Source organism: Zeugodacus cucurbitae, chromosome 6 (assembly GCF_028554725.1).
Source record: "Zeugodacus cucurbitae isolate PBARC_wt_2022May chromosome 6, idZeuCucr1.2, whole genome shotgun sequence".
Taxonomy (NCBI): Eukaryota; Metazoa; Arthropoda; class Insecta; order Diptera; family Tephritidae; genus Zeugodacus; species Zeugodacus cucurbitae.
This window is the reverse complement of record NC_071671.1, coordinates 29706734-29714989: the sequence shown is the minus strand read 5'-3', so window position 1 is coordinate 29714989 and position 8256 is coordinate 29706734. Positions and strand designations below refer to the sequence as shown.

The following is an 8256-nucleotide window of genomic DNA, read 5'->3' as shown; positions in this document are numbered from 1 at the left end:
TATATAACCCTATGTCTAACTCGTTTAGTTTTGGGTGTTACAAACAACCGTTATGTGAACAAAACTATAATACTCTCTTTAGCAACTTTATTGCGAGAGTATAATAATAAAACAGTATATATTCATGCTATCATATATCCTGTAGAAAAATTAAACGAAAGTTACACACCAAAATTAACATTCAATGATATTGATAAAAAATGTTGGAAACATTAAAGAAATTACAGCGTTAAAGTACCATAACAATGTATCCTTTGGAATTAATATATCATTGACAATCATCATAATATTAGTAATAATATGTGTATGTGATTGGCGTAGAAACCGTTTAGCGGGTTATTGCCGAATCGATAATAGCGCGAGATGAGGAAGATAACATTCCTTATCATTAGGGATGCAAATATCGAGGAATGAAACATCGATGGTTCGATGTATCGATGTTTCTTCAAAACTCATCGAAATCAAAAACATCGGCCATTAAAACATCGATACATCGAAACATCGATGTATTTTTGAACTTTTTTAACATATTTTAAAATATTTAAATTTGGTGTGAAAAGCTAAGGAATACAGAAGCAGGAGCATAAATAAATGAAATGTAGTACTTCTTAAGTTGATACATTTTATTTCACTTAGCATTATATGTCTGTTAAAGTTTTTTCTTAATAAATAACAGAATTTCAAAACAACGACAAGGAAAGTTTTTCACTGTCATTTCTTTTCGACTTTACTTCTGCGTGATAGTTGCCCTGGGTTTAGAAAACAGTCGTTTACTTGGCACTGAAGTGGCCACAATGTGTAAATATTAATAAGCCTATTTATACAACTCCGGAAACACAGTATTCATGTCAACCCAAACTCTATTGGCTTCTGATTGGTAGGGATAACTGCCGAGATACACACTCTATTCAACATTTCGTCCCTGTAATTGTAGATAAATTTAACAGCTTACATTTCACCTTTTGGTGGACCAAATGTTTATTCTGGTTCCAAATATCAAACAAGTATTCTGTTTCACACTCATCCAAAGATTTCGTAGGATCAGTGCGATTCTTTAAATCTTTTATAAAACAAAAAAAAATGTTTCTTTTAGCCATAGCATCTTTAAAAAGCAGTAATTTGAATCTCTGATCTAACGCAGTAGCCTACGCCAGAATTAAATTGTATAAATAAATCATAAAAGTAACCGCAGTATTGTCCAAGCGCACATTCCCCTAACGAATTCTCCGTATTTTACAAAAATCGAATTCCAATGTAATAAAGCGTATCCAAATAGACGGTTTCGAGTTAATACCCGAAAAAGTGTGCAGGTGCGAAGTCAAATTTTTATATAAAACATCGACATAAAACATCGTTGAAAGTGACATCGATGCATCGATGTTTTTAGATTCGAGACATCGATGGCTAACATCGATGCTTTTTGACGAAAACATCGATGTTTCAAAAACATCGATACATCGTTTGCATCCCTACTTATCATACTCACGAACCCAAATATATCAACAAATCCTTATCAGCTGTAAACATAAAAACATGTATCATGATATATACACATAGTAATCTATTGTAACTATCAGTAACAGATAAGAACTTATCCAAATATATTTATCAGTTTAAAATAAGACAACATGTATGTTCTGTCGATAGTATAAATAGTTGTGAGCAAACCTAATGTCTTTTAGTCTTAGTATTACCACAAACCAAGAAGATACATTATACCAAGAATGATATAAGACAAGATTACGACTTAGTGACGCGCTCACGACCCCGAATGGAAATGGTCAACAGAATAATTGTCAAATGGAAAACGGAAATGTAAAACATAGTGAACCAAATTGAATAATGTGCACATAAAATATCACAATGAACGTGATTCCTAAAATCGTCATCTGTAAAATGATCCAATATAATACATAATAATGCATATTTATAATTAAAAGTATACGTTTGTCACAAAAAGTTCGTCATTTTGCCAACTTTTTTGTTGGTTGGAAAAGTGAAAAAAGTCTTTATATACGAGTTTTTTTACTATTGTTGTTTAATTCCGCTATTGCGGATTTCTTTTTCAAGTTAATACATTTTTCACTTAGAATTTTAAATATTAATTAAGCACTAGTCTTGACTTCAACTCATTGTTTTGGTTTTATTGGTTTGTACTACCGTGCAATTTGTTAGTTTTTCTTTCGTTTTTTTTTTGCTCGCGTGTTTGGGGGTCGTGAGTGCGTCACTCAACAGGAAATTAAAACCCAAAAAAGCTAACTGTAAACGAATGTCGAAATCTTGTCTTCTATCATTCTTGTATTATACTCAATAAATAAACTTAATAATAAATACTGTTTATTATTTAACTGGAGGCTCAACCGGGATGGCAAATCAATTTGCTTTCCGGCCAGTCTTTGAAATATAAGACTTAAAAATCCCAAATTCCACGGTCTTGAAGAAAGACATTGCAAGTCACTGCAGTGCTCGAAGCAAAGGAAGCATACTTTGTAAACACACCAAGTCCTGAAAAATAGGAATACCAACAAAACAGCAAGTCACTGCAGTCCTGAATATAAAGAAGGAAACTTTGCAAACAACGCTCGCACCCAACTCAGAGGAAAAACTGGAGCATATTAAGAACTTCCGCAAGCAAAAATTCACGGCAGCCGAAGAAAACCAGAAGCTGTTACGATGACTTCAGAAATGGCACAACTTCGCGCCCACATTGACTTACTGACTCAAACTTTGCAGCAGCAATGTATTAAGAATAGGCAATCAGCGATAATCAAATGAATCATTTAAAGAAGGAATAAAGGTCCAGACCCAATGCTGGCTGGCTTTACTTACTTTCGTTGATGTCACAATCACTGTTGCCAGACACTTAATTATTTGTATGTACATCTAAAAGTCAAACAAAACTTGCTAATAATTTAATGTTAAATGTTCTATTATTATAAACTCTTTGTAAATTTCTACATACATATATCAAATATTTTAAATATTATACATTTTAACTATTTGTACTGGCAAACGCATATGTGATTCAAGCGCTTGAAGCAAAGCTTCATTTGGTCTCTTTTCATATGCTCTAGTATAGTTCTATTCAGTTTTGACAGTTCTCACAGCACTTGGAGCACTCCCACGGTTCGATGGATGCAAAAATCAATATAGATCCAGGAGATCGCAAGTATGAACCTTTGTGGATGGCATAAAAGGATTCACCAACCATCCTAGATACTACACTGTACTTGGTATAGTACGCACAAAACTAACAGGAGCAGCAGCAGATATTCTTACAAACCACAACACGAAGATGAATTTGTATTCCATAATAAATAGACTGGATTACACGTTTGCAGACCAAATGCCACTATACGTCTTTTTAGAGGAAATGAAATAGATCGTACAAAAAGGAAGATCTTAGCAGAATTCCACAGTGAAATGGCATTATCAAAAATTGAGATTCCCGAAAACCAAAACAGTGCACAGTGGTTCGGCTTGTATGAAGGCGCGGTCATAAATACTTCCCGTTGAGATATCGCTATGAAATTTCACCAAAAATCTAGAAAAATATTTTAAATATATATTAAAAAATTGGCCCCATCGGACTACTAGGTCCTATAGCTCCCATAGAAAAGTAATTGCCATTATATGGCAATGATGCGCAAAAATAGTTGAAGCGTCAAAACTTTCAGTAAGGCTTTGCAAAAAAAAACTAAGAAAGCGATACACAAGCTGAACATGATTTGTCGTTATAGTTTCCCCCATCCAACCCCCACATTCAACCTATAAGAATAATATTATATAAAACAAGTAAGGAAAGGCTAAGTTCGGGTGCAACCGAACATTTTATACTCTCAATTTATTGATATATTTTTATTAAGATAACACACAATTTCACCCAATTTGAAAATCCTATAATTAGGTATATGAGAGGTGTTGAAATTACACTATTAGAACAAAAATATTTCCTCTAAATTAAATTAAGATACCTGAGAGATTTACCGAAATTTTTGGTTGAAAAATTACCATGGGGCTCTGAATTCTTCATTTTCGGTATTCGGGGCTTTGAAAAGTTATAGTCCGATTTCGACAATTTTTTCACAAGTGATGCCACAGATCATATACAGTATTTGTGTAAAGTTTTATTTCGCTATCTTCATTTGTTCCTTATGTATATATTATAAAGTGAAGGAATAAGATGAAGTTCAAAATTGAGTTACATGGGAAGTTGTCGTGGTTGTGAACCGATTTCATCAATTTTCCACACGTGTCAGCAGGGTGCCAAGAAAATATTATATACCGAATTTCATCAAGTAATTTTTATACTCTCGCAACCTGTTGCACAGAGTATTATAGTTTTGTTCACATAACGGTTGTTTGTGTCACCAAGAAATAAAAGAGTAATATATGGGGTTATATATATATAAGTGATCAGGATGACGAGGGTATTTGAAATCCGGATGTCTGTACGTCCGTCTGTCCGTGCAAGCGATAACTTGAGTAAAAATTAAGATATTTTAATGAAACTTGGAACACACATTCCTTGGTAGGAATCCCTGAGGAGGTTGCTTTCAAAAATGGGCGAAATCGGTCCACTGCCACGCCCACAAAATGGCGAAAACCGAAAACCTATACAGTGTCATAACTAATAAAGTTGTGAAAATAAAATTTGGAACATAGGATCGCATTAGGAAGGGGCACATTTGGATGTAATTTTTTTTAAGTGGGCGTGATCCCGCCCCCAAATAGGTTTTTTGTATATAACTCGCAAACCATGACGGACAGACGGACGGACGGACAGACATCCGGATTTCAAATCCACTCGTCATCCTGATCATTTATGTATATATAACCCCATATCCAACTCTTATATTTCTTGGTGACACAAACAACCGTTATGTGAACAAAACTATTATACTCTGTTCAACAGGTTGCGAGAGTATAAAAAACCTAAAATGTCTCCTTTAGTAAACCGTACACAGATTGAAATAACGACGATGTATCCTTCTTTCCAAGCTTTTTTATCCCAATTATAACGAGTTTGAACTTAAAACTAGTTAATTCAAAGGGCATTATTATATACAAAATAGAAGACGCAACAAAAAATGTACAAAAAAAAAATAGTTGATATAAAACACTTATTTCACTAAAAACACAAATCACGTTAGTCTTAATTAATTTCACAAGTTGAAATAAATACCTTTAACTTTAAAATTTTAAAATCCATTAAAAATAATATTGATTCGTTAACCTGAAAATTACCAGAACAAATTGAAGTTCGTTGTTGCTGCGAAATTAAAAAAAAAAAAAAAATTTATGTGCTTTAAAAAAATAGTTATTCATGCATTTAATGCTATTTTTAGAAAGTACTGTTAGACTTTTAGGAAAACCCGGTTAGCAAATAGGAAGTTTGGACAATTTCGAAGACATCTGTATACATTTTGACAAAAAATCGTGAGATGGATTTTTTGATTTTTGGCCGATGGCGGAACCACATTGCAGTGGTTCTATGAAAGACTATGCGAATCAGGAAGCAGTAAGGACCTTCATCCTAGGGTTAAATAGCAAATATAGAAGTGGGACAATGTATAGTCATAATCCTAAGGATTTGGAAACAGCTTACGCAGTAGGTAGTACTATTTACCGTGACAATGGGAATCAACAGTTTGAGATACAAGCTACACCATCGATATCCGACCACAATCAGTGGTATCAATTCATGGAAAAAGTCGCAGATCATCATGATAGAGAAACCAGGTAAAGACTTGACACAGCCGTCTTTATACAGACCAATCAGTCTTCTACCCTGTCTTTCTAAAATATTTGAAAAGTGTTACTATCAAAGATGTCTCCTTTCCTCCATGAAAATAATGTAATACCAACGCACCAATTCGGGTTTCGTGCAAAACATGGCACTGTAGAACAAGTAAATAGAATTACTAACGAAATCAGAAGGGCGTTCGAGTATAGAGAGTACTGTTCTGCTATATTTCCAGATGTGGCTCAGGCGTTCAATAAAGTGTGGCATGACGGGCTTTTATATAAGGTTAAAAAAAGCTTACCTCTCGAAATGCATAAAACCTTGGATTCTTATTTAAAAAATAGAAAGTTTACTGTCAAAGTAGGAGACTTCATATCTGAAGAACGACCAATAAGAGCTGGTGTACCTGAGGGCAGTGTTTTAGGGCCAACTCTATACATAATATATACAGCAGACCTTCCAACAGCTGGCAACATTTTGACATCAACTTTTGCGGATGACACAGCTTTAGTGAGCAGAAACAAATGCCCAGTTATAGCATCAAAAGTATAAGGAGGGCATTTGATTTTTGTCGAAGAATTGCTAGCAAACTGGCGTATAAATGTAAATGAACAGAAGTGCAAGCATGTTACATTTTCTCTAAGACCAAAAACGTGCCCGGCAGTTAAAATGAACAATATTTTATTACCCCAAGCGACTGAAGTAACATATCTTGGTATTCACTTGGATAGAAGGCTCACGTGGAGAAAACACATATCGAGCAAAATAACCTGCACGAAGATAAGAGCAGCACATTTAAATTGGCTTTTAAATAAAAATTCAAAACTTAGCCTAGACAACAAAGTTCTATTATACAACGCGGTCATAAAGCCGATTTGGATGTACGGCATCCAACTGTGGGGTACGACCTGTGCAACCAATATCGATATAATTCAGAGATTCCAATCAAAAATGCTTAGAACAATCACGTGCTCACCATGGTACATGCGTAATGAAAATATCCATAAAGATCTTGGTATTCTCATGGTAAAGAAAGAAGTAGAGAACAGCAGAAATAAATATTTATCCAAACTCCGAGATCACCCAAACCCACTGGCTAATGCTTTATTACATTCTTGTAATCAATCACGTCTAAAAAGAAGAGATATGCCAGCACACTGAGGAGCAACGTTTCACCAAAACAACTCAATCAATTGGTTGAGCTTGTCTAGTTTTAATTATAATTAAGATTTTATAACTTATTGTTAGGCTCCAAAGAGCAGATTCAATAAATAAAGAAATATATGAAAAAGAAACAATCAGTGGTATAATCATCGCTTCAACGCAAACCTATCAAATCATCAATACAGACCAAACGTCTCGATACATAGAAGTGATCAGCCTAGAATATTTAATCAACAGCAACAACAACCTGCACCAGAACCCATGGAAGTGGACAGTTCGCAGCTGTACCAGAGGCCAACGTATTACCACAATCAACGACGGAATGAGTCTCATCAACAAAATCTATTTAAAAGGGATAGGAACGTCTCCTCACAAAACTTTAATAAACAAGTAATGAAATGCTAAGTTCGGATGTAACCGAACATTTTATACTCTCGCAATATATTGAAGAAATTTTATTGAGATAACACACAAATTTACCCATAAATTCGGCATAAAGTTTAATAGAATAACGAAAATCGTCATACATAGGTAATTCCTGAACCGATTTCATTCAATGTCACCAGCAAGGTACACTATATCCAATACTAAATGCTCACTTAATTGGCTAAGATATATCACATATTAACCAATATATATATATGCGGAATAAAGCCCAACGAATTTTTTGAAAAACCTATAATTAGGTATCTGGGAGCTAGGGGATGATATTTTTGAAAAACCTATAATTATGTATATGGGAGCTAGGAGATGTTATGACCCAATTTTAATAATTTTTGGAACAGAGACACATTGGAAGAAAACAATTTTATCTGAATTACATTAAATTATCTGAGAGATTTACTCATATTTTCGGTTAAAATTTAACTTTAGGCGCTGAGTTCAACATGTTCCATATCTGGGGCCGTGAAAAGTTATAGTCCGTTTTCACAATTTTTTCACAAGTGATTCCACAGATCATATACATTATTTGTGTAAAGTTTTATTTCGCTATCTTCATTGGTTCCTAATGTACATATATATTTTAAAGGGAAGGATTCAGATGGAATTCAAAATTGAGGTATAAGGAAAGTAGTCGTGGTTGTGAACCGATTTCGCTTATTAATCGTGTTGTCAGGATGTCAAGAAAATATTATATACCGATTTTCTTTGAAATCTGTCGAGTAGTTCATGAGATATGGATTTTGACCAATTAGTGGGCGATGCCACACCCATTTTTCATTTTGTAAAAAAATCCGAGTGAAGCCTCCTTCTGCTATTATATCTGTGAAATTTAGTGTTTCTTACGTTTTTCGTTAGTGAGTTAAACCACATTAAGTAATTAAGTTTGGTTTATATAGCTTTAT

The 8256-nt window shown here is 34.1% G+C and overlaps 1 long non-coding RNA gene across 1 annotated transcript; it reads left to right on the top strand.

The window, feature by feature from the left end:
• Positions 1 to 564: 564 nt before the first annotated feature.
• LOC128922672 (uncharacterized) lies at positions 565 to 6591 on the top strand. Its single transcript, XR_008471850.1, has 2 exons — positions 565 to 5911; positions 5982 to 6591. It is a non-coding gene; the product is annotated as an uncharacterized LOC128922672 (long non-coding RNA).
• The last annotated feature ends 1665 nt before the right edge of the window (positions 6592 to 8256 follow it).